The sequence below is a fragment of the Silene latifolia genome, chromosome 2, assembly GCF_048544455.1.
Source record: "Silene latifolia isolate original U9 population chromosome 2, ASM4854445v1, whole genome shotgun sequence".
Classification (NCBI taxonomy): Eukaryota; Viridiplantae; Streptophyta; class Magnoliopsida; order Caryophyllales; family Caryophyllaceae; genus Silene; species Silene latifolia.
Genome location: NC_133527.1, coordinates 117,325,156 through 117,352,527, shown reverse-complemented (window position 1 = coordinate 117,352,527; position 27,372 = coordinate 117,325,156). Strand labels below are relative to the sequence as shown.

The 27,372-nt window shown below is 41.1% G+C and overlaps 1 non-coding gene across 1 annotated transcript; it reads left to right on the top strand.

Moving 5' to 3' along the window:
* Positions 1-11,982: 11,982 nt before the first annotated feature.
* Positions 11,983-12,091, top strand: LOC141645207 (small nucleolar RNA R71). The gene has a single exon (XR_012544791.1). It is a non-coding gene; the product is annotated as a small nucleolar RNA R71 (small nucleolar RNA).
* Positions 12,092-27,372: the final 15,281 nt, after the last annotated feature.

The following is a 27,372-nucleotide window of genomic DNA, read 5'->3' as shown; positions in this document are numbered from 1 at the left end:
TTGTATGATCAACTCCCATGAATCCCTTATGAACCCATGACATCCTAGTGCTCTTAGTCATTTGTTTACATTTCCTAGTTCATTGTTTGCTTTACTTTGTTACTTTCACTAGTTTAGAATACAACTACAAACCCCATCAATTGTGACACTAGCACAAATTGAGATAGATAGACTTAGAACCCAAAGCACACCGTCCTATGGATCGACCTCGACTCACCACTAACTAGTAGTTTGTTGAGTATTATAAATGTGTTTGATTGGGAGACCCGACGACATCACCCACATCACACACACACACACCATCTCCTACGACAAACCACAGACCTTTGACTGTCCGAAGGTCCAGTCCTGCCAATGGGGGACCGCAGCCGTTCCCACCTAAGCCCTGCTTATCTATCCAAGCGATAACCAATGTTCCTTAATGTGAACATCCCTTCTATGGCGGGGTCCACATAAGGCTAATCAAGGGCGTAAAGCCGCTCCCGCAAGTGACTCCACTCAGTCGAGGATGCACCTTGAGAACCACAGACAACAATCACAACCAGCTGTACAAACAACAATCACCAACTACCATTTCAACACAATGTTAAACAACTACCACAACCGATCAACAACGATGACACTAACCCAATGATAAAACAACAATAGACCCTTTAGCTAATCAAAAGTACTGAGTAGGCGAACCTACCTTTAGCAAACCACAGCGATTTCGCGTCCGATCACAAGATAATAATTAAACATCAAAATCACCTATAACAACCATTATAACCATCTATTACTACTCCCATAGCCATAACTAAAAACAAAGATGACGATGATGATGATGACATCATACCTATACCAAGCAATCCGGCTTCAAGATCGCTACCCGACTCAAGCATCCCCTTCCTAAGGTGTTAACACTCACAAAGACTTCAAGGAGGTGAACCATGGTGAAGGAGAAGTGGAATGACGACATTTAGGATTAGGAAGAAAGGTAGAGAAATGATTTGGTTTCACAATTTACGGTTTATAATTCCCCGCTGCAAACTCGCTACTCGATCGAGCAACACACTTACTCGATCGAGTGGCATCTACTCGATCGAGTAACCTCAGCTAGATCGAGTAACATGCACACAAAGACTCACATCATCACAAGTCATCACTCATAAGGTTTCCGAAGGTCAAAGTAGGTGTCTAAGGTCAGTCAACGGGTCCCTAAAAGAACGGGTATTACAGTAGCCTTGCCCACCTAATCCATGCTCATCGCAATGAGCAATAACCCATGTCCATTAATGTGCACATCCTCCTTGTGACGGGAACCATAAGGGGCGAATCAAGGGCGTGAAGCCATTCTCGATGAGGACTCCACTCAGCCGAGGACGCACCTCGAGAACCATAGACAAACTAAACAAACAACCAAGCCAAATCATCCAATATATCACCATCACCATAATCATATTAATCATGCCAATTAAATAAACCATCATCATCCTCTTATATTCAATTAATCAGGCAACTGAATACGAAACCCTACATTTTCGCAATCCAAGCACACACAAGTAATCAATATCAATTCTCTATGACACCGTCACCTACACACAATAATCACATACCATCACTATAAACCATTCCCCTAATTTAGCCCAAACTAGGGTTTGCACTAATTCTAAAAATAACAATAATAAACTGATCAAGAATACTAAATACTTACTAACACAGACGACAAAGAAAATGAGATCCAAAAGCTCACAATCAATCACCCTTGGCTTAGAAAATGATTATGACGATTATAGAAGTTTAGAATGTCGTTAGGTTTTATAAAATAATGATTTAGAAACTTATTAGAAACTACTCAACACGGTATTTATACTTCTCTAATAATTTTAATCAAAACCGCGGAAATTAATCCTGTCAGACCGGATACTCGGTCGAGTACCTGGGGTACTCGGCCGAGTACGCCCTACTCGGCCTAATATCTCACTACTTGGCCGAGTGTTCCTGGACAGTAACAGATACCGTCGTTTTGTATCAAAATTAAATTTATAAATCCAAACTAAAACTATAGCTAGTGATAGTAAGGGTCGAACCACAGAGAGACAGGATCAATTTTTTTTTGCTATTTTCAGTCTATAAAAGTAACAAATTAAGTAGGGGTTTTGGAATTGTTTGATTCTAAAAATTAATTGACAAAATACGAAGATTCACAAAAGATAAAAGAGAGATCAGGAACTTCGGTTCACCATGGCTAAGGTCAGGTCATGAAGATAGCAGAGGTCTTGTAATACGGTCTCAGGGAACATGAGCAAGTCCTTCGATCAATGCTCAAATACCTTATGGTCTTCTAATTCCCAAGAATTTCTCAAAGCTTTCGCTCGAAGGAAATTCCAACCCCAATGAAAGCCTAACCCACTAATCTTTCAATCTAGCAAGACGGGTTTATCAAAAGGTAATAAGATCGATACGGAAGAATTCATACTAACAAAATAACTCTAATTTATGCCATGGCTCACCTCGTTCCCGATAAAGAAGATTAGCTATGCATGATTAAAACTAAAACAATTGCAAACTTAAAGACATACAATGAAATTGACATGGTTGAAATTGAACTTAAGACAAAAGATTAAAACTGAATTGCTTGAAAAAAAACTAGTAACAACAAGAATTGAATTGACAAGAAATAAAAGAAGAAGGAAATTGTATTAGAGCTTACTAATCGATTGATGAACAAAGTAATTGAAATTGGAATCCGGCGTCTCCAAAACTAGATCTAAACTTGAGTTCTTGAATAATAAAAAGCATAACCTATATTGCTGCATACTACTGATAAACGTCCTCCCCAAAAGTTAATTACAATTGGGGTTTTAAAAGTCTAAAACATAAAATAAATCTCAGCCTCGCGGCCTGGTCGATCAACTAAGGGCAGCGGTCGATCGACCAGCCAGTGCAGCGCAGTATCTCCTGCTGAACGTCCACGGTCGATCGACTGAAGAGGTTGGTCGATCGACCAACTGAGCTGTGCAGTAACTTCCTTCTCTCTTCAAATAAGCCACTTCACTCCAATGCACGGATCCCAAGGTAAGTGAGTACGAACTCCCTTCTTCCAAGCTTCCCTGAAGTTGCCTCCGGAGGACGATTTAGGCTTGATTTATCTCACTTCCACTTATTCCTACAATAAATCATAGAAATCGCAAAGTAAACCGTTTCGGGATAAATAGTAGCTTAAAGCTAACAAATACGCATGGAAATACGTGTCAAAACTGTGAATAAAGTGTATAGAATATGCACGTATCAAATCTCCCCAAACCAAACCTTACTTGTCCCCAAGCAAGCACTATGACCCAACTAAAAACCTAATGGAAAGGAGTATATCTCAGAGCTAGCTACAAGTCAATGCTAAACCGTTTAATGCACATAATCAACTACTGCAAAGCTCAAAGCAAGTGAACAAACTTATGCATATTATGGAGTTAAATCGGGCGTTCGACCTTGCAAGACTCATAAATTTGGACTCTCCCGGGTCACTCTACTCTCAGCAAGGCAAATGGTAAGAATATATGTAGAAGAGAGGGAAAAAAGTAAAGACTCTCACCTAGACTGCGACCGACAAAACATGTATGCTTGACTAGTATGAATAATGATTCTAGCTACCGTACACACGCATAACCACCGTCAAAGACTATTACATGCCGAACTATTGCAAGATTTGGATATGTGAGGCTAAGTGGGAAAGAAAGGGCAAAACAAGTATGGAAATGTGAGGGTAAGAAGCCAAGCTAGTACCTAACAAACCATCAGAGACCGCATCCCGTTCCTCCAACTCGAAATATAAACCATTGCCTCTAAATGTCTAGGCAACACACCATCCCAAAACAGACACCTCCAATTCATAAAATAAGCACATGAGGTGTATTCTCAACTCAGCCGAATTATTTTTTTTCTAAATTCCTTATTTTTTCCTTTCTTTCTCTTTTTTTTTTCTTTTCTTTTTCCTGGATGGGCAGTCGATCGACCATCAGACCCAGTCGATCGACTACCCCTGCTGGACTATACTCACTGCCCAGATCAACTTCCTTTTTTCTCATTTTTCTGAGTTTTTTTTTCTTTTCCTCTCCTGACTTTCTCTTTTTCATGCTGACACATTAGCAACTCCTGCAATTCTCATAAATACTTACTCCAACAGTACAGAAACGAACCAAAACTGCTATAATTCGACAAATTCCTCTACTACTACCTAGGTCGGCACAATGGTAGGCTAAGTATGGGATGTAGTTAAGGGCAACTAGCAGATATGGCTTACAGTGGAGTTTAATGGGGCAAAATGAGAAAGGGGGAGATTCAATAGTTCTCAAAACACGTAATACCGACCACAAATCGATGCGTATAGGCAATAAGCAATCAAAACTCATACACGTGCAAAACATGAAATGACGGGAGTACTACTCTCAATCCTAAATTAACCGGTTATGAATGTCACCAGTTATAGGCTCTATATCTCAGAAAGTATGAGTAGTTTGCCAAAAATAAATGATTCAAGTCTAATAACCCGAAGTAAATTCCACAACAAAATTTGAGAAATCACTTTTAATTCTCGCTAAGCAGTTGTGAAAAGGCAAGGAATGGCATATTTGACTAATAGTGCAATGTCATCATTAATAAACTCCAATCCGACTCGACTATACGCAAAAGTAAACGTGATATTTTTGATTTTTATGAAATTTTTGAATTTTTTGATTTTTTTTTTAAAGAATTAAAACAAATGCAAGCTAAAATGCAATAAACGTGTGACTGAAATGCAATAAAAAAACAAATGCAGATGCAATAGACATATGCAAATACCCTCCCCAAACCAAAACGCACAATGCCCTCATTGTGCTCAGCAGCAAATCACCAGCATCAACAACAATAATGGGAAGAATATAAGCAACAAAATAAGGAAAGGAAAGTAGCAAAAAGGGATAGGAAACTCACAAAAGACGACCTCCCCAAACCAGCCAAAAATGGGGGAGGTCGGAATGCGTCTAGTCACCATCGTCATACTCAGAACCACTATCCTCCTTGGACCCCGAGTCGTCCTCCTCCTCCTCCTCCGCCTCAGCAGCGGCGGCAGTAGTAGTAGTGGGAGCAGCTCTCGTGGCAGGCTGAGGGTAACCGCCCACCGGAGGAACAAAGAAGGACGGGTGAGTCCAGGCACCTCGTGAGAGCATCCCCGTCCGAGCGTACTCCTCGTAAACTGGGTACAGGGCCAGGGCCGTGTCTAATCTGTGCTGATCAAAACTCCTGCACAGGTCACCTAACACACGTGAAACCGCCCTTTGGTCCATGACCGCAGGGATAACCATAGGTGAAGGGGGACGAAAAGTGGCTGGGAAACCCTTGGGGGCAGGAGTAGAGGAGGAGGAGGCCTGTGAAAAGGAGGCACGAGCTCGCGTCGAAGTGTTAGTAGTAGCGGTGCCCGCCCCAATAGGGAGCATGTAGGTAGGCAAGGGCGGGCGAGCTGCCCCCAAAACAGTGGTAAGGGGAAGGATAGGAGGGAGGCCAAGGACAGGGATGCAGTCGCAGATGAAAGAGCCAATCTTCCACCGACTCCGACTATCGACCCACTTCACAGACCTCGCGTAGGCAAGATCCATGAAGCGTAGGTCAGGGTCAATAGGGGCCTCCTCTCGAGGGAAAAGAAGAACTAGACGGTTGGCGATACGCGTCACCAACCCACCACAAATAATAGTGGCCAAAGTGCCCTCATTTATACTGTGAAAGTGAGAGGCAGTCAAATACGCGATGTTATAAATAGGGGCTACCCGACTTTCAATGTTCAGATAGCCCGCCAAGATAGATAATTCAATGGCATTCACATTATTTGACTCCTTGCGGCCGAAATGGTACTACCCATCAGCCGGAAAAAATAACGAAAAGGGGGTAAGTGGACGGAAGTGCCCGTCCTCTTAGGGCCGTTCCAGTCAGAGATACACGACCACATTACCCTGTGCACATCAGAAGTTTCCGAGGTGTTACCCTCGAAATGAAGACCCAAATAACCAGCAAAATCAGCTAATGTCAAGGAGTAGGTGACATTGAACAGCTGAAAAGAAATGCAAGGGGTACTCCTATTGTCTTCAAAAGAAGCCTGGTCAAAAGCAAAAGACGAGAAAAACTCGAGGGTCAAAGTGTAGCTCCCTGACTGGACTGACATTCGAACATCGTCTGCTTTCCTTTTGTCATTGTTACTTCCTACAAAATTAATCAAATCAGCAACTAGCTTCCCTTAATCCCTAACACTGACAATTTATGAAACCCCAAACAAAATCAGAAATTGGAAACGAAATTAGGGTTTCGAACAATTGGGGAAAATGGAATTAAACATCTCCTAGTTCCTAGGATGGCTTGAAAATCAAAGGAATATGATAGCAAAGGCAATTAAAGCATAAATTTGACAAGAAATCAACCCCAAATCGATTTTCCCCCAAATCAATTTTTCCGACACAATGTAACAATGCTCGAAATTTGGGCATAAAAGTGCAGCGAGAATCGAATTTAAAGGTTTAAAAGAGGATTAGGAACATACCTTTGTTGAGAACTCGGGAATTTGATCAAGAAAAATCGAGATTAAGGGGTAGATTAGCAGGAAATCGCGAAAAGGGGAAAAGACAAGGGTTTTCTCTGATTTTTTTGATTGAATGAATATGAATGAATGAATGAGAAAAGAAGTAAAACTTCCCTTATTAACTTGCGTTCTGATCTCGCGCAGGGGTCGATCGACCACCTGACCCATTCGATCGACCAGGCTTCCCTTATGCAGCTCTCTGATTTTCGCGTGGTGGTCGATTAACTATATGACCCAGTCGATCGACCAATCTCCCTTATACAACAGCCTCTTCCTTTTTCTCCTCAATCGATCAACTGAGGAACTTGGTCGATCGACTGCATACGCTGGCAATTAATCTTATTTACGTTAAAATTTCTTTGCCAACATAAATTTCCCGTCTTTCTCTCACAAAAATTCAGTAAATCACCCTACGCACTTTGCATAAAATAATCACCTGCAAAAATTCTCAAAGGCGCACATTTTCCAAACCATGAAATTGCTAATTAAAAAGGAATAAGCTAAAGCTTCTAATGCAAATTAAATGAAATAAAGCTATTAAGTTCCTAATTACAAAAAATGTACAAGCCGGGTTGCCTCCCGGTTAGCGCTGGTTTAAGAGGTCCCGCACGACCTTCTTACCTCAATCTGCAGCTTCTAAAATTGGGTCAAAGTATAGTACTTCGACCTGCCCAACGAATTCGTCTGCACCGTGATAATGTTTCACATATTGGTCATTAACTTTGAACCGGTCTCCAGATGAGGTCTCCAATTCAACTGATCCGAATTTTGTAACTGCTGTGACCGTATAGGGGCCAGTCCACCTGGATTTCAGCTTACCAGGAAATAAACGGATACGAGCGTTAAAAAGAAGTACCTTATTTCCAATATGGAACTCGCACTTAATGATTCTCTTGTCGTGCCAATGCTTCGTTTTTTCTTTGTAGATCCTAGCATTATCATAGGCCAGCAGCCTAAATTCCTCCAGCTCATTCAGCTGTGTCATATGTTTCTCACGAGAGAGGTTAGGATCCAAATTCAAATCACATATGGCCCACCAAGACTTACGCTCTAACTCAACAGGTAAATGACATGTCTTACCATAAATCAATCGGAATGGTGACATCCCAATTGGCGTTTTAAACGTGGTTCTATATGCCCATAAGACATCATCTAACTTAAGACTCCAATCTTTCCGTGATTTAGAAACAACTTTAGCTAAAACTTATTTCAATTCCCGGTTAGAAATTTCAACCTGACCACTAGTTTGGGGATGATACCCCAAACCTCTACGATGTTGGACACCGAATTTAGTCAATAAAGCACTAAGTTGTTTCTCTTTAAAATGCATTCCACCATCGCTAATGACAACCCTAGGGACACCAAAACGAGGGAAAATAATATTTTTAAACAGTTTAATCACGGCCTTTGCGTCGCAATGGGGAGTAGCGATAGCTTCTACCCATTTGGACACATAATCTACAGCTACGAGGATATATTTATTACCTTGACTGCCCGGAAAAGGTCCTTGATAATCAATGCCCTAGACATCGAAAATCTGAACCTCTAGAATGCCTACCTGTGGCATCTCATGTCTCTTTCAAATATTCCCCGATCTTTGACAAGCATCGCACTCAGCAACAAAATTTCGACTATCTGCATGCAAAGTTGGCCAATAGAAACCAGATTGGAGTACCTTAGCCATAGTCCGGGACGGACCATGGTGACCACCATAGGCAGAAGAGTGGCAAGCTTCTAGGATATCCTTCACCTCCCATTGAGGCACACATCTCCGAATAAGACCGTCTGCGCATTCCTTGAAAACATAAGGATCGTCCCAAAAGTATTGTCTAGCATCATAAGCGAACCGCTTCTTCTGCTGCCATGAAAGCTCGGGTGGTATCTTACCTGTCACAGCAAAATTAGCATAATCAGCAAACCACGGAGGTGGATAAGACCCAGAATTAGTAATAGCTAATGAGACTCTCATCGGGAAAAGAATCATTAATGGGTAACGAATCCTCCTTTTTCGTCATTTGCAGATGAGATAAATGGTCACCACCACATTCTCTCGCACCTTTCTTATCTTTGATCTCCAAATCAAACTCATGCAAAAGGAGTATCCACCTCAAAAGCCTCGGCTTCGCATCCTTCTTAAGAAAGAGAGTCTTACTTTGCATGGTCGTATATACAACAACCTTAGAACCTAACAAATAAGATCGAAATTTATCTAAGGCAAAAACTACAGCTAGAAACTCCTTCTCAGTGGTATAATAATTAACTTGAGCCTCATCCAGAGTTCGGCTCGCATAATATATGGCCTTCAAAGCTTTATTCTTCCATTGTCCCAAAACCGCACCGATCGCATAATCGGCATCACACATAATCTCAAATGGGAGGTCCCAATCGGTAATTTGAATGATTGGTGCAGAAACTAGAGCTTCCTTCAACCTGTTAAAAGCTAAAAGGCACTCATCACTAAACTCAATGACAGCATCCTTAAGGAGCAATTGTGTAAGTGGTTTAGCAATTTTTGAAAAATCCTTAATGAAACGCCGATAAAAACCAGCGTGACCAAGGAAACTCCTCACTCCTTTAACATTCACGGGAGGAGGCAATTGCTCAATCACCTGCACTTTGGCCTTGTCAACATATATACCCCTATCAGAAATCAGATGCCCTAACACAACTCCCTCATTGACCATGAACTGACATTTTTCCCAGTTTAAAACAAGATTAACATCAATACAACGCTGCATGACTTTATCAAGGTTAGCTAAACAACGATCAAAGTCATTACCATAAACTGAGAAATCATCCATAAATACGTCCATAATGTTCTCTATATAATCAGAAAAAATCCCCATCATGCACCTCTGAAAGGTAGCTGGGGCGTTACACAATCCGAAAGGCATCCGCAAAGACGCAAAAACACCCGTGGACAGGTAAAAGTGGTCTTACTCTGATCATCCGGATGAATAGGGATCTGAAAGAACCCGGAATATCCGTCTAGAAAACAGAAAAATTTGTTAGAAGCAAGTCTTTCAGTCATTTGGTCAACAAAAGGGAGGGGGAAATGGTCTTTCTTCGTGGCGGCATTCAACTGTCTATAATCAATGCACATCCGCCCCCCTGTCACAACTCGTGTTTGTATTAATTCATTTTTCTCATTTTTAACCACGGTAGTCCCTCCTTTCTTCGGAACTACCTGAACTGGGCTGACCCACTTGGAGTTGCCAACTGTATAAATAATACCTGCATCGAGTAGTTTCATCACCTCAGCCATAACAACTTCCTGCATCTTCGGGTTCAACTTGCGTTGACCCTGTCTGTAAGGCTTGTGGCCTTCCTCCAGCTCTATCCTGTGCATACAAATATCAGGGCTGATGCCCTTAATATCATCTAAAGAGTAACCTAAAGCCTTCCTGTTTTTCTTAAGCACACACATCAAAGCAGAAAGCTGGTCATCATTAAGCTTAGCACTAACAATAGCTGGGTACTGCTCCGTATTATCTAGAAAAACATACTTAAGATTAGGAGGAAGTGGCTTACACTCTGGCACCTTTACCTCTACAGCATAAGCAGAGTCAGCTTCAATGGTATAGCAAGTGTTTACCAAATTCTCGTTGGCCAGGCTTAAGAGCATCTCATCTTCTTCCTCTGTGAGCTCATAGCTCTCCATTGAGGCTACCAAAGCATCTGGCTCCTCAGCATTCCCCCCTGTATTATCTGAACACTCATCCAAACGGTTTAGATCAGCTAAGGGATCCTTGGCTAAGGATTCCCTCCAATTATAATTAACATACCTGTCAACAATATCAATGGAATAACACGTATCATCATCAGCAGGTTCAGTAGCCTTACGAGCAAGACTGAACTCAATGGTGTCATCCCATACCTCTAAGGTTATAATTCCGCGTTTGACATCTATTAAAGCCCCAGCTGTATGTAAAAATGGTCTACCTAAAATAATAGGTATCTGATTGTCCTCTGCAATGTCCAAAACAACGAAATCGATAGGAATAAAGAACTTACCCACTCGAACGGGTACATCCTCTAAGACTCCTAGAGGTCTCTGAGTCGATCTATTTGCCATCTGAAGGGTAATATCGGTCACCTTAAGTCTACCAATATTTAGCCTTTCGCAAACGGAATCTGGCATGACACTGACATTGGCCCCTAAATCACAAAGGGCCTTTCCAATTTCGTGGTTACCTATAGTGCAGGGAATGGAAATGCTACCCGGGTTCTTTTATTTAGGTGGTATATTCATTTGCGAAAGAGCATTGCATTCTTCCACAAAAGCAACATTACCATCATCATGAAAATTTCTCTTACGATTCAAAATGTCTTTCATAAATTTAGCGTAAGAGGGTACCTGGGTAATTAGATCAGTGAAAGGAATGGTTACCTCAAGATTCTTGACCATATCAAAAAACTTACCAAACTTGCGCTCCAGCTTAGTATTCTTTAAGCGCTGCGGATACGGGACTGCAACACTGGCCGTAGGATCGGCAACCTTCGGCTTACGTAAGTTTAAAACCTCCGTCAAATCATCAATAAGTGTAGAATCATGCAAATTAATTGACGGATTTGCGTCCTGCACTAGAGACCCAGTCGATCGACCATTGGTCTCGGTCGATCGACCAATCTGGCTGGGCATGAAAAGTTTCTGGTCAGAAACTGCTTCGTCAGAAACTTCAGTCGATCGACTGGTGGTGCTGGTCGATTGGCCACTTGTGCTGGGCTCAATTAGTTTCTGGTCAGAAACTTTTTCATCTGACATCCCGGTCGATCGACTGTTGTTGTTGGTCGATCGACCGCTGGTACTGGCAGTAAAGCTCGTTTTTGCACCAGAAATTAAATTCGTCTTTTCATCCTTTCCCGAGTCTTCTCTTGGCTTATCAGGACCATCATAAGAAAGGCCGCTTCGGAGATTAATGGCATTAATGGTTTCAATTGGCCCCTCACATTTGCTTAAAGAATTAGCGACTTGCTTAGCCTCTAAATTCTCCAAATGCTTCACAAAATTCTTTGCAGATTTAATCCCAGCTTCTTCTATTTTCGTGACTTGAACCAAAAGAGCTCGGACCATTTCTCTCAATTCCTCGGTCTCATCTGAGTTATGAACATGAATTTCAATTTCTCTCTCGGGGACCTTAGAAGTCTCGAGCTTTTCGAGCCGGGCTGTAATAGAAGATATGAGTGTCACAACGGCACTCATTTCATCACTTTGCTTTCGCGAGTTTCCACGCGAACTTCCAAACTCAGCTCTATGGACTGCCATCTCCTCAATAGTGTTCCAACCTTTATTCTGACCGGTATTATTTTGGAACCTACCATTTGCAGCTGCATCCAGGATAACCTTGTAGTCATCATATAAAGAATTGTAGAATAAGTTGCAAAGGTACCACTGCTGGAAACCGTGGTGAGGGACAGACCGAACCAAGCTCTTGAAACGTCCCCATGCTTCACAAAATTCCTCGTCAGGTCCTTGCTGGAAATTTGTAATTTTCTTTCTCAAGGCATCAGTCTTTGCAAGTGGGAAGTATTTTTTGTAGAAAGCTAATGCTAGAGATGTCCAATCTGTGACTCCAGCTGCTACCCTATCAAGGTAGCGGTACCAATCTCGCGCAGAATCCTTCAAGGAGTATAAGAACATCATCCCCTTTACTTCATCCTGGGTCACCCCAGCCGGTACAGGTATGGAACAGCAGTAGTCTGCGAAAATTTCCATATGCTTCAGAGGATCCTCGTCCGGTAGACCAGCAAACTTATTTCGCTCCACTAAATCGATATAGGAGGAACGAAATTTGATGCGACCATTAGTAGGGGTAGGTAATACGTATCCCTTTGGAACATGCTGCTCTTGTGGCTGAAGATTGTCATATATCGTAGTCATGTTCGCAAAACTGAGAGTACTCAAGTCTTCCTCTCAAGAACCTGTCTTCTAACTGTGCAAAAGCAAAACTAGAAGCAAGAGTAAGCAACGGTCTCAAGGAACAAAAGTTCCTTGAGACAAGAAAAATAAACTAAAAATAAAGCAAACAGAATTACACCGTCTCCCCGGCAACGGCGCCAAAATTTGATACCGCCGTTTTGTATCAAAATTAAATTTATAAATCCAAACCAAAACTATAGCTAGTGATAGTAAGGATCGAACCACAGAGAGACAGGATCAATTTTGTTTGCTATTTTCAGTCTATAAAAGTAACAAATTAAGTAGGGGTTTTCACTACTACAGATACAGGCTATAACAACGGTCAAAAACCGTTGTTATATAAAAAAGCGGACGTTGTTAAAGCGTCCGTTGTAGAAGGTTTTAACAACGGTTGGTTTACTTAACGAAACCGTTGTTAAAACTATTAACAACGGTTTTATGTATAAAAACCCGTTGTGGAAAGTGTGACTCAATTTTGGGGGGAAAGTTATAACAACGGGTTGTAATATACAAAACCGTTGTTATAACTAAAGACAACGGGTTGTTTCGCAATAACCGTTGTTGTTTGTTCTTAAAAAATAAAAAAAATTAAATTAAATATTACTAGATGCATGCATAATTACGGCCTGTTAGAATTCCGATGCATGCATTATTACTGACATCACTGTACATATGAACGGATAATATGGAATGAGAAGGGTTAGTAATAGGATTTGAAGCAGCATTATTGAGAGATATGATGATGATTATTATGGCACAACTTCCTAACATATATATTAATTAAAAAGCAATTAACTCAACCTACACATTGCTTAGTATAAATACATTGCATATCTCAACTAACATTTCCATTATCTCATATATTCATCTCCAAACTCTAACTGTTAAAACAAACTCTACTTAATCTTTCAAATCAAACTCAAAAACTCTAAGAAAATGAATGATTTCATCCTAAAGACTCTTACCATGATCGAGAACAACAACAACTTCATCCGCCGGTTCCTCCATATTGAGGAAAGTTTCAGAAGCTACCTTGCGGAAGCTCGATCCGCACTGAAGCACGCCAAAGAAAATGGCTTGACGGGAGCAAAGCAGCGATTGCGGCTATATGACGATATAGCAAGCTGGCTGAACGGAACCTCCAAATAGCCAAGGAGGAGAGGACAGATACGATAGAGCACAATAAGATCCTCCATGAAAATATAAGAATTGCATTTTTACATATGTAATTTTTTTTTTTTAATTTATGCATTTATAAATATATATATATATTAATTATGTTTATCTTACTTCTTCATCTTGCTTCTTCATTGTTTTAGTAACTAATTATGCGAACAATACTTAAACAAATAACATAATGGTCGATAAAAACACATACATGCAAAAGAAATAAATAGAAAAAGAAAATAATGACGATGAAACTAACAAAGTGTGGCGAGATTTACCCGATAAATACAGAACGTAATAGACGATGAAATCACAGTGACGGCGAGAAGATAAAGCGACGATGAGAAAGAGAGAAATAGAGAAAGAGAGAAAGAGAGTGTGTATGTGTTTTGTGTTTGTTTGTCTGCTGTGTTTGTGTTTGTGTATTAAGGGTTGTGTTTTGTGGTGCAGAAGACTTACATTTTCGTGGTTTATAGTATGGAAGGTATTGACAACGGTTATTAAACAACAACCGTTGTGAAATATGTTTTAACAACGGTTGTAAAAAACACCCGTTGTTAAATAAGTTTTAACAACGGGTTTCAAAAATAACCGTTGTGATTACTTTTCACTAACTTTGCGCCAATTTTGCGCCAAATTATTAACAACGGTTGTGCATGTGTGACCCGTTGTTAAAACTAATAACAACGGTTCATATAACCATACCCGTTGTAATTGATTTTAGTAAAATTCGCGCCATACATTCTACAACGTCTATTGTGATTTTCGTGAATATTCGTTGTTAAAGGGGCGTTGTAGTTGCCTGGATTTGTAGTAGTGTTTTGAATTGTTTGATTCTAAAAATTAATTGACAAAATACGAAGATTCACAAAAGATAAAAGAGAGATCAGGAACTTCGGTTCACCATGGCTAAGGTCAGGTCAAGAAGATAGCAGAGGTCTTGTAATACGGTCTCAGGGAACATTAGCAAGTCCTTCGATCAATGCTCAAATACGTTACGGTCTTCTAATTCCTAAGAATTTCTCAAAGCTTTCGCTCGAAGAAAATTCCAACCCCAATGAAAGCCTAACCCACTAATCTTTCAATCTAGCAAGACGGGTTTATCAAAAGGTAATAAGATCGATACGGAATAATTCATACTAACAAAACAACCCTAATTTATGCCATGGCTCACCTCGTTCCCGATCAAGAAGATTAGTTATGCATGATTAAAACTAAAACAATTGCAAACTTAAAGACATACAATGAAATTGACATGGTTGAAATTGAACTTAAGACAAAAGATTAAAACTGAATTGCTTGAATAAAAACTAGTAACACAAGAATTGAATTGACAAGAAATAAAAGAAGAAGGAAATTGTATTAGAGCTTACTAATCGATTGATGAACAAAGTAATTGAAATTGGAATCCGTCGTCTCCAAAACTAGATCTAAACTTGATTTCTTGAATAATAAAAAGCATAACCTAAATTATTGCTGCATACTACTGATAAACGTCCTCCCCAAAAGTTAATTACAATTGGGCTTTTAAAAGTCTAAAACATAAAATAAATCTCAGCCTCGCAGCCTGGTCGATCGAGTAAGGGTAGCGGTCGATCGACCAGCCAGTGCAGTGCAGTATCTCCTGCTGAACGTCCACGGTCGATCAACTGAAGAGGTTAGTCGATCGACCAACTGAGCTGTGCATTAACTTCCTTCTCTCTTCAAATCAGCCACTTCACTCCAATGCACGCATCCCAAGGTGAGTGAGTACGAACTCCCTTCTTCCAAGCTTCCCTGAAGTTGCCTCCGGAGGACGATTTAGGCTTGATTTAGCTCACTTCCACTTATTCCTACAATAAATCATAGAAATCGCAAAGTAAACCGTTTCGGGAGAAATAGTAGCTTAAAGCTAACAAATACGCATGGAAATACGTGCCAAAACTGCGAATAAAGTGTATAGAATATGCACGTATCAGTAACCTGACCAGGAAACACATGACACCCTACTCGGTCGGGTAAACTAAACTCAGAAAAGCGTTGTATTACAGTCTTCTCTCCTTAAAACGAACTTCGTCCACGAAGTTCACATCCGTCCTATAAAGCATGCTCACATACTACTCCACTAACTAACACTAGTGGACATGCCACCTACACTCCAAGCCAATCTGTGGACGTATAACGGTCTTTTGAAAGCCACGCTCGGTGGCGTAAAAATGCTTTCGACCGGATCGTTTTAGATCGATCGATTTCATCTCGGCAAGCGTCTCGAAACAATACAAGAGATGTTCGGAGTCACCACCAAGAATTTGTGTGATGCTTGGAACCCATTTGAATCCACCTTATACCTAGGTCAACCAAGGCCAAAAGCGGTGTTTGACATAGGTGCTAAAGATAAGGAGTCGTCCCTCTTTAGCAACCCATCTCTAGAATGACTGTCGTTCGGCCTGGATAAGATCGTCCACTATCCAAAGTTTCTGACTAAGAGGTGAAGGTACATATTAAGAAGCCCTTTAATCGGACACCCAATCTCGCCCTCGATAGCGACCTCTACTGATCGATCTTGGTTGGTTTAATGAAAAAGTTGATAAAACGGGTAAACGCATGAATGCGTATCCACAAGTTTAAACCTATTATGTGAGCTTTCTATGTCGGTTGTTTATCCAAATATCAAGTAATTGATGTCAAGTTGGATTTATTGTTGATATGCATGCAAGACGGAAATTAAACATCCTTTTACCGAGTTAGGTTCATGGTGCATAACGTGATCCATTTGTCGTGGAAAGGCATTTTGCAGATACAATGTAAAAGGGGCAGTCTTGCCATCTGATCCGTCATGTATTCGGGTTAACCAAAGTCGGGATCGTCCTAGAGAAGTGCTGGAAAAGAAGCAGGATCTACATCAGGCAGCCTATTGAGGCATGACCGTTAGGCGATGCAAGTAGGCCTATTCTGGTTTAAAAATTGGAAAACAGTTGGCGTGTTTAGGCGCGGGGCAGGAGACGATCCAAGAGGACATCCTCTGACCATTTGAAATTGTTTGTAAAATGGTTTGATAGTGGGTGTTTGAACCCGTCTTTTTTCGAAAAGGTCATCTAGACCGCTTTTGTGTTAATGTGAGGAACGGGACTTGAAATAATCACCATTGTATTGACGATATTCGATGTCGGGTTCGGTTTTTCAAGCTTGACATGAATAGTTTTGAAAAATGATTATGAACTAATTGTATTAAGTTCATTTGTTTATAATTAGTCAATGTTTATCATCGTACTCGGGTTAAAAACCGACTTGGTATATGGAACCAAGAATGACTTTGCCTTTATGACAAATATGTTGTTTTTGAGATGTAAAGAAATGAAATAAAAGGTTTTAAAATACCTTTTAAAATGTAATTAACCAAATATTATCACCGAAACACGGATTATACCGTCATGGTATAAGGAACCAAGGGTGAAAATGTTTTATGGTTAAAAGTTTATCATAAAAATGATTTAAAATATTTGAAATGGTAAAAACCGATTGCAAATAAGAATTGAAATAAAGAGGAAAGACGAGAACAAACACGGATGGATTAAGGCCTGAGAGGGCATAGAGGCGCGAGCTCCCCTACTATGCAAGTAGCCCCTGCCTCAGGCAAAAATCCAGTTTTGGCTCTTCTAACCTATATTTGAATCGTGTTATGCATGTGTTAGCATGTTAAGGTCATAAAAAAGATAAAAGACATGAAAGAAGAAGATTTTTACAACCTCATACTTACATGCTAGTCTTGAGACGAGAAATCGACGAAAGTGTAACAACTTGTTAGGTCGGAAAACTCGGTTGAAAACCGTTTTAGCAATGTAAAGAGTGTTTTGTTTAATTTGGTGAGTGTGTTGTTGGTCGAGATGGTCGGTCAAGATATTTAATGCACGATGACGGTACCAAACAATGTGTAAGGCTTGTATTTTCAATCGGTAGGTCGAAAATACGTGTCGGTTTGTGACTTAAGAAGTCGAGTTGAGAATTGTAAGGGAGAAATGAGGGGGCGGACAATCGCGTACCTTCAAATGGTGGCATTTTAGGGGTATTTAGTAAAAAATCGGTGGTTGTGTGCGCTTTGAGCGACGTTGCCGCATTGGCTACTCTAAGAGGCGCGAACCATTTCGCGGGTTTTCGAGCTGTCTTGTCACTATCACGCAATTAAATCATGATTTGTTCTATCCTAGGTTTTGGATGACATGATTTGTACTTGACCATTCAAGTATACCGGGTATACTTAACATGGAAGTTTTGTGAAATTTGTTTTTTGTGTTTGACTCGTTATTGGAGTCGAGATTTGAATTTTGAGTCGGTTTTTGGTCTAGTGTTGGTTTTGACTTTAGTTAGTGTCATTGTGACCCCGTCGTCGTGCATTAAACACTCCAGGTACTTTTGAAAAGTCTTAAAGTGTTTTATTTTTAAATCGTTTTAATTGTTCCGACGTATAGTTGTACAAAACTGTCGATTAAACGCTGCGATTCCTAAGCATGTTGTAGTCCGATAATCATCGGGTGTTTGTTGGAGACTTGACAGATACTGGGTATCTACAGAGCCCCAACTTTGCCTGAGGCTTGGACAGGGTGAAAGTCAAAGTATAGCCCCCAGGTCAATCGAAGATTACAACCTGGAGACTGAAGCGACGTCGAGGCGGCTTGAAAGGGTTCGGGCCAAGGACATGCCATCGGAAAGGGCGACGCTAAGGCAACTCGGGGATACGAGTCAAGGACCTGTAGTCAGCAACAGTGTAGAGTCTGTTAATTGTCTGTATGGGTCGTTTAAAGTCCGTTAGACTACGTATAGAGGCTCGCCAGCCATAATAAGGACTCATACCCGAGGCATCTTTGGGATATGTCCTTGAATTGTGTCTTGTTTGTGGGCAAAGGCTCGCCAACCGTGTTGCGGATATGATGGGGCTCGCGACCCCCATTGAAGGTAGTGCATTTTGAGGCTCGCCAGCCATGTCGAAGGTTCGTTTTGAGGTTTGCGAGCCAAATTAAAGGTGCGTTGTGAGGCTCGCTAGCCATGTTGAATGTGCGATATGAGGCTCGCCTGCCCTGTCGAATGTGCGTTGTGAGGCTCGCCAGCCATGTCGAATTTGCGTTGTGAGGCTCGCCAGCCATGTTGAATGTGCGTTGTGAGGCTCGCCAGCCATGTTGAATGTGCGTTGTGAGACTCGCCAGCCATGTTGAAGGTCGAATGATCGACTGTGGAAAAATAGCCGTGTTAGACGGGCTTATTTCGAGAGGTTGTTGAGTTAGTGGGCACCGTGAGGAGGTCTCCGATATCTTGTTCGGAAATTTCGGTGTTTATATTGGATGTTTGTGGTGCCGGAATGGGAGAGGCTTGTGACCTCGACTCTCGTGGTCGACGGTGATTTCGAATTTTGAAGAGAGGTAACGGCTTTTATTGTCGTTTGTTTAAATCTGTCGAAATAGCGGATGTGAATTCCGCCATCCAGTTTTTGCTTGGGGAGATAACGACTTTAGTTCCGTCTTCTCGTTATTTGAAATTTGTGAGGAGTAGTGAATTTGAATTTCACTATCTTGTTCGAAGGTATGACGGTTTTTAATGCCGTTGTTTTGAATTTGAAATTTGTGGAAATAAAGAAAATAACGAATTTGAATTTCACTATTTTGTCTGAAAATGTGACAGTTTTCAATGTCGTTGTTCTGAATTTTGAAATTTGTGGAAATAGCGAATTTGAATTTAACTATTTCATTTTTGTGATTTGAAAATGATGGTTTATAATTCCTTTATTTGAAATTTGTGAAAATATTGAATTTCAATTTCACTATTTTGTGTTTGTATTTGAAAAATGACGTTTTTTAATTCCGTCGTTGAAAATTTGTGAAAACAGCGAATTTGAATTTTACTATTTTTTGTTTGTATTTGAAAAATGACGGTTTTTAATTCCGTCCTTGGAAATTTTATGAAAATTGTGTAGAAACTTGGCCAAAGCCCAACGTTTCGCTGAAAGAGCAGGGAACACCTCAAAGAGGCGCGAGCCTTCCTGCGAGGGTAGGAGGCTCCCCTTTTTCTGTAAAAAGAAGTGAGGCGGCCATGCTCCTTATTTTCTTCGTCTTCTTCACCAAAAACCCGACTTCGACCAAAAAACCGCCATTTTTTATCTCTTCTTTTGCTTGTTTTCGTGCTATAAACATCATGTCATCTCAAGATATGTCAATACTCTTGAATCCATTTGAACTTGTTAGTCTTTTTGTTAATTGAATTAGGGCGAAACCCAAACCCCTCGAAAATGGATTTGGGCGTTTTTGTTTAGCCCATTTTCGAGTGAAATTGATGATTGCATTAGGTTAGAAACCTGTTTAGGAGTATAGGGGTGCTTTTAGTTTGCATTTTGGTCCCCATTCCCTCTCCTTAGGAGTAAAAAACGCGAGTAGACAAGAGATAGTCGTATCTCACAATGTTGTGTTTGCTTTCTTGAATTGTGTGCCCCACTAGGTTCCATTGTAGTCGGGGAAGACCGTATTTGCCACATTGAACCTTCGTTAGGCGTTGTAGGCAAAATTTGAATATTTGCCTTTGTAAGACGGTCTTATGCTGACGAAATAAGCGCCTGTCTGGGCTCAAATTGAGCCGATTTGTCTTGAAATGGACTTTAACGGTTTGTCTTATGCTGACTATGAGACGTGATTAAATCACGTTGTTTTCTTGTGGTCGTATTTTGAATTTTTGACCTGTTTGTGCCCAAATAGGCGTAAAATTGCCTTTTGAGCTGTGAAAAATACCCAGTTATGTCGTGAATTTTTGTTGTTTATTAAGCAGACCTTGTGTGGGCCTTGAGGTGTTGGGTGGTTTTTGCGATTTTTGTCGTTGTTTTGACTCGTTTTTTGCTTGAAAAGAAGGGCGAGTCGTTTTTTGATTTTTTTTTGTGAAGCGGTTCCGCTGGATGAGTTCGGGCGGGTTTGCCCTTGTTTTTGTTTCGCATTTGCAGGTGGTTTGTTTTTTTTGGTTTTGTCCATTTTGTGCCGTCGTAATGCCGAGTGTGGGTGATTTTTTGTGTGTGTGGGGATAGTTGTATCCTTCTCGTGTAAAACAGGACTGCCTACATATTCACCTGAAGAGGTGAAATTAAACCAAGCTCGTAGTTCGAATGTTTTGTTAATTTTATTTGGGTATTATGGTTGTATCCTCCTTGTGTAAGAAAGGACTGCCTACGTATCCACGTGAAGAGGTGAAATCAAACCATGCTCATAGTTCAGGTGTTTTGTGTGAGTGCAAATGGATGTTGCCTTTGACATATCAAAGGTCGTTTGAAACATGGCAAGGTGCCATAACATAGACTCCAATTTCAAATCAGAACGTGTTGAGGAACTTGAATTGAAAGGGAGTTTGTGGTCACTAGTTGTGAAACTAGGGAAAGGTTTATGGTTACTAGTGTTTAAGGGTAGTATTTCTTAAGTTGGTCTAGGTTGGTCGGGTTTTTGAAATCCTCCCCGTCTAGGTCACTCAGTTTCACTGCGCACCCCGAAAGTATTTTCTTGACCAGGTATGGCCCGACCCAATTGGGTTTGAATTTTCCCCTCGGATCGACGAGTAGTGGTGCTCGAACCGACTTGAGGACCAAGTCGCCTTTTTTGATGTTTCTTGGTTTGACCTTTTTGTTGAATGCCTGTTGTATACGTCATTGGTATAGCTGGACGTTGTGCAAGGCGTTCAGTCGCCGTTCATCTAGAAGCGTGAGTTGTTCGAACCTTCAACGGGTCCATTCCGCCTCAAGAACATGACTCTCCAGTAAGATGCGTAGGGATGGGACCTCCAACTCTACTAGTTGAACCGCCTCCATACCGTATGCTAGGAAGAATGGTGTGGCTTGTGTTGGTGTTCGAATGGAGGTTCGGTATCCCGAGAGTGCGAATGGGAGTTTGTTCGGCCAATCGCGGTAATTATCTTGCATCTTCTTGATGAGGGTGACAAGAGTTTTGTTCGCTTCCTCTACCGCTCCGTTGGTTTGGGGACGATAGGGGGATGATCGATGCCGCTTGATTTTGTATTTGTCCAGCAAGGCTTGTGTTTTCGCCCGGAAGTGAGAGCCTTGGTCGCTGATGATTTCATGGGGTACCCCATATCTTCAGATGATGATGTCCTAGATGAACTTGGCCACTTGTTTGGCGATCAAGACAGCATAGGACAGTGCTTCCACCCATTTGGGGAAGTAGTCGATGGCGACGAGGACGAAGCAATGCCTCATGGTGCCTATCGGGTTGACTTTCCCTATGATGTCGATGCCCCAGGTCGAGGAAGTCAGGGTGATGTCATGGTATACAAAAGCGATCGTGGCATGTGTTGTATGTTAGCGAAGATTTGGCAATTATGGCAATGTTTAACGTAGTTTCTGCAATCGGCTCCCATGGTGGTCTAGTAGTAGCCTAACCGCATGATTTTTCGGGCTAGCATCATTGCGCTCATATGAGGGCCGCATTCTCCGTGATGAACCTCTTCTATGACTTTTTTGGCTCTTTGTCCTCTTGTATGAGAGTTAGGAGGGAATTCGTTTTTGGTTTTGTAGTTGAGGATGGCTTGGTACCAAGGTTCGACATCGTTTCCCTCGTCGTCATTGATGGCGCAGATGTGAACTGACTCACTCCTTCTCTCGACACATAAGGGCATCGATGTCATGTCGTCAGGTATGTTGATGAGCGCGGCAAGTTTTGCTAGGGCATCCGCAAATTGATTTTCCTCCCGTGGCAGGTAGAAGTAGTCGACTTGGTCGAAGAATTCGACCTCTTGATTGATTTTTGCTCGGTAGGGTGCTAAGCTGTTGCTTCGGATTTTCCATGATCCGGACACCTGATTGATGATGAGTGAGGACCCTTAACTTCTTGATGCCAAGTGTTATTGCTGCTTGTAGGCCGATGAGGCATGCTTCATATTCGATGGCATTGTTGGTGACGACGAAGTCTAGCTTGACTGAGATCAGAACATATTCCCCTTCTTGTGATATTAGGAGGATTCCTACCCTAAAGCCTCTCAGATTTGATGCACCGTCAAAGTATAGGTCCCATGCGTCGGTGTCGGCACAAAGGATGTCTTCATCAGGGAGTGACCATGTGTCGGTCGTTGAATCCTCGTTGATGGGGTTTTCTGTTAGGAAATCGACGACTTCCCTTCCCTTGATAACCTTGAGGGGTTCGAATTTGAGATCAAATTCGGATAGCATAAGTGTCCATCTAGACAGCCTTCCATTAAGTACGGGTTTTTCGAAGATGTATTTGACCGTGTCCATCTTTGAGTAGATGTGAACCGTGTAGCTGAGCATATAATGTCGCGGCTTCTTTGTTGACCAGACCAGGGCAAGGCATGTCTTTTCTAGTTGGGTGTACCTTCTCTCGTACTCGATGAATTTTTTGCTAATGGATGGCTCGTTCTTCGCCGTCAACTTTTTGTGCTAGCATTGCTCCCATGGCTGTGTTGGTGACCGTCAGGTATAGGGATAGGGAATTTCTTGTTAAGTGTGGACAGGGGCCACCCGCGGCGCGCGTGGAAGCGCTTGAATAAGCGTGCATTTGTGGAGTCACCACCAATTCTTATGGGAAATTGGAACCGTTCGAATACCTCTTGTCATGCCAAGACACAAAGTAATGACATGAACACTAAGAACTCGTTACGCTTAGAATTCTATGTCTGGAATGACTCTTGTGGATGCCAATTAACACGGATGTTCACGGAGATCTAGAGTAAGGGGTAAGGGTACGTATTCGGAAGTCCTTTTACCGAACACCTAATTCCGCCCGCCTCGATAGCGGCCTCTACTAATGATTGGGGAAATCGTTCGTATTTGATATGTTGTCGATTATATGCATGCAATGTAACATTCACAGATTAATCCTAGCATGTGAGATTAACTATGTCGATGAACATGTAATTTAGCAAACAATTACGTCGAATTGGATTTAGGATTAATTACATTGTGAAAAACAAGTAAATAAATCGTACAGAAAATAAATACGATGAATAAAATACGGTAATTAAAATTATAATAAATTACAAAGGTTAATTGATTTACGTCAAAAATACATTCAAAACGGAAACTTGAGGAAAAGAAAAGAGAATAAAGGATTAGAATTTAAAGAGACTAAATAAGAGAGATTAGGAGTGATATTACAATTAATAGTCAATTTATTACGTAATTAAAGATTAGGTTACAGCGAGAACGGAAGTTCAAGGACAGAACTCATCTCAGAAGAGGCGCAGCATTTGCTGCGTCCCTTAGAAGAGGCGCAGGTATTCCTGCGTCTAATCTTGAGTTGAGCTCTGGCTGTGAAGTCAGAACCGCGGATAGTTAGTATTCGTTAGTGTGTTTTACGATTGATTATCAACATTAAACTCAAGTGAAAGTGATTTAGCAGGTTTATTACATATGGAACAGTCACAAAAGCAATAAACATGAATTAAAACGGGTCAGAAACGAATTAAAACGAAATAAAACGAGTTAGGTTTAACAATGATGAAGGAAACGAACTTTGAAAGAAATTGACAAACTGAAGAATAAACAACAGAAATATGTACAAAGGACGAATTCCAGAGACTTGATATGGACAAATCGAACCCTAAAATCCGGGTTTGATTTAATGACGAAAACCCGCAAATATTGATTACATAATATTTAAGTCGAAAACAACGTGATAATTGAAAAGAATGACTAAAACATGGTTTAATGTATGAAAGAAAGGGAGAACATAAGAAAATAAAAGAAAAGAAACAAAACTATAGCAAAACCGAGGAGGAAGAAGAAGAAGAGCACGAGCAGCGGCAGCCTCTGGAAGAGGCGTAACAGGAGCTGCGACCCTTCGAAGAGGCGCAGCTGCTGCTACGTTTCTTCTCAACTTCTGGTAAATGCTGCTTCGTAAAAACAGTTTTGTATAAAGGTTTTTTAAAATCGGTTTTAAATGTGTTTTTGACATGAACCTTACATTAATTGATACAAAAATAAAATACAATAAAAAAGATGAGATTTACACCCTCAGACTTACATGTTTGATGAAACGAGATTAACTAAGTTAACGTTTTAGTGATTGCTCGACTCGAATGTATGTAGAAAGTGCCCTCGTAGGAGGATTTAGATTAATTGATTGATGTGTAGTGGTCAAATTGCTCGGTCATGCTACGTGACTGGGACTCAGAATGATTTGAGCTTACGTGGTCGATTGATCAAGCACGTAGGCGTCAAAAGCTTAGAGCACGGTCTAGAATGCAAAGAGAGACGAGAAGGGCGGACACTTGCGTGAAAAATATGGAGACCGAAGGTCTCTATTTATACTAAAATATGTGAAAAGTTATAGAATGACCCAAACTTTGGAAACAAATCATGGAAAAATTCCGTAAACAGCGAAAACAAGCTGGAGAAGAGGCACAACACCTGCTGCGATACTTCCAAGAGGCGCAGCACCTGCTGCGTCATTTCCCCTGAGGTTTCCTTCTACGGAAGAAAGATTTTCGCGTTTCTAATATGGAATTGCGGTAGATCTCTACTTCTTTATTCCGTAAAATATGATTTATGGAGGATATTTTGCCAAAAGATATAGAATTAAATTATGGAATAAATATCCGGAATATTCTAGAACATTCCGACTCGGTATTTTAAATAGTTTCTTGGAAAATGAAGCGGTTTTTGATCCGGACTCCAAATGAACTCTAATTACTGTCAAAACGACCGTATCGGCACGTATATGACGACCAAGGGGTAGACACAAGTGTTTGAGCTATCGCTTGACGATAAACTTACGAACTGTCATAAATCGTTCAGTGTACCAAACATGCGACCCAATCATCACTGGGTGGTTGGCGAAAGGTGTAGAAATGAGGTATCTACAGAGCCCCTACTTTGACTGAGGCTTGGACAATGCGAAAGTCAAAGTATAGCCATCAGGTCAGTCGAAGATTATAACCTGACGACTATGGCGACGCAAGGCGGTTCAAGGGGTCTGAAACAAGGACCTATCATCGGGAACATTTTAGAGTCTGTTGACTTTGGGGAGGGTCGTTTAAAGTCTATTAGACTACGTAAGGAGGCCCGCCAGCCATTAGAAAAAACTATACCTGAGACTTCTTTCTCGAGACGTCTCTGGAGTTGCGTAGGAGCTAAGGGTAAGACCTAAAACATATGTAAGGATTGTGCTAGGGTGTGGGACCCTAAAAAGCTAGGTGTATGAACCTTGGTAGTTTGGGAACCTAAAGTACTATGTGTATGAACCTGGGTAGACGGTTAGTATGGGAACTTCTGTAGAACGACACCCATGTCGAGCTCCGGGAGGAAACAATAATATTGAGGGCAACAGGACGTCGGTAGAAACTGCTGGGGAATCTGCTTCCATCGGTCTCAAGCGAACTCTCATTGGGGATTATATTGATGATTTTGTCTGGATTGAATCATTTCTGAGAAATCTGCTTATATCTGCTTTCAAACAAACTCCATCTCTCGAGAAGTGCAATCGCCTATCATGAACTCTCGTTGGATGATAAATGTGGATAAGGGTGTATCTTAAGCAGTGCTGGGGAAAAGAGGTTTGACTGGTGGTGGCACATCCTAAGCACCGCTGGAAACCCGCTCGTTGTTGCAAGTGAAGTCCCGACAAATTTGTGAAGTTGGTTCAGCAGAAATCCTTGCTGAGAGATAAAACCTCGTGACGGTCTTGCAGTCTGTTTAGCAAAATACGGGTCCAGATAAAAAAGAAATGCCTAAAATAACCAAATATATGATATAAGGTGTCGGAGAAGAGGCGCACAAAACATGGGCCCACAAATAACAAACTTATCATGAACTTTCAAAAATTGAGCTAGAAGGATGCTGGGGAATAGGCACAGCAAGAGCTGCGACATTTGGAAAGGGCGCAGCAGTTGCTGCGTCGTTTCCAGGGCTTGTCCATGTCTGGGTAAAAACATGACTAAACCCGTGTTTATTTCACAACTACAAAAAATACAATTCTTTCCAAACTCTCTGAAATTCTAACCAAAATCCATCAAAATTTAATCAAATCGTGCCATTAATCATGACTAATCGAGGTATGTATCACATTCTTGCTTTTAATTCTTGTTTTGATCAAATTTAGGGCCGAAAATTAGGGTTTCCCCTTCCCTTACTTTCGAAAAATTGGGGGTTTTACCTCTAATGGATTTGTTTGATAAAATTGACATTAGAAATGGGTAAATGGCAATGTTAGAAACATAACCATATATTCTTTTTGAATTTTCATCAAGTATTAAGCAATTGAGCGAAAATGAGACGGTTTCTAAACTGTTTCGAAAATCGCTTCGAAAATGGCCTTTGAATTGTCCATTTTTGATGAAATTTTGTTTTTTGGAACGCTTTTGTAATGAGTAAACTTTCTATTATGCTGGATTTTTGATTTGTGACAACTCTTTAAGGACACTTTTCAAGGGCATAATCGCTATTATAGCGAAATGCTGTCGAATTTTCGACTCAAACCCGTGACTAAGCTTGAACTTAGACTTGACTTGCCCCAACCTACCACACGAGTGGTCGGGTTTCGAAAGAAATGGCTAAAGATGGTGACAAAGGCTACTTCTACTTCTCGAAAATGCTTGAAATAACGTCACCGAGGCTCGTCGTGGCTTGACGCGGCTGATTTACCTTGCTTTCGCAGGTGACATTCCTTCTACGTTGGGGAGGGCTCCCATGGACGTAGACTTCGAACCTTCTCTTGCTCTCATAGAGGGAGAGAGA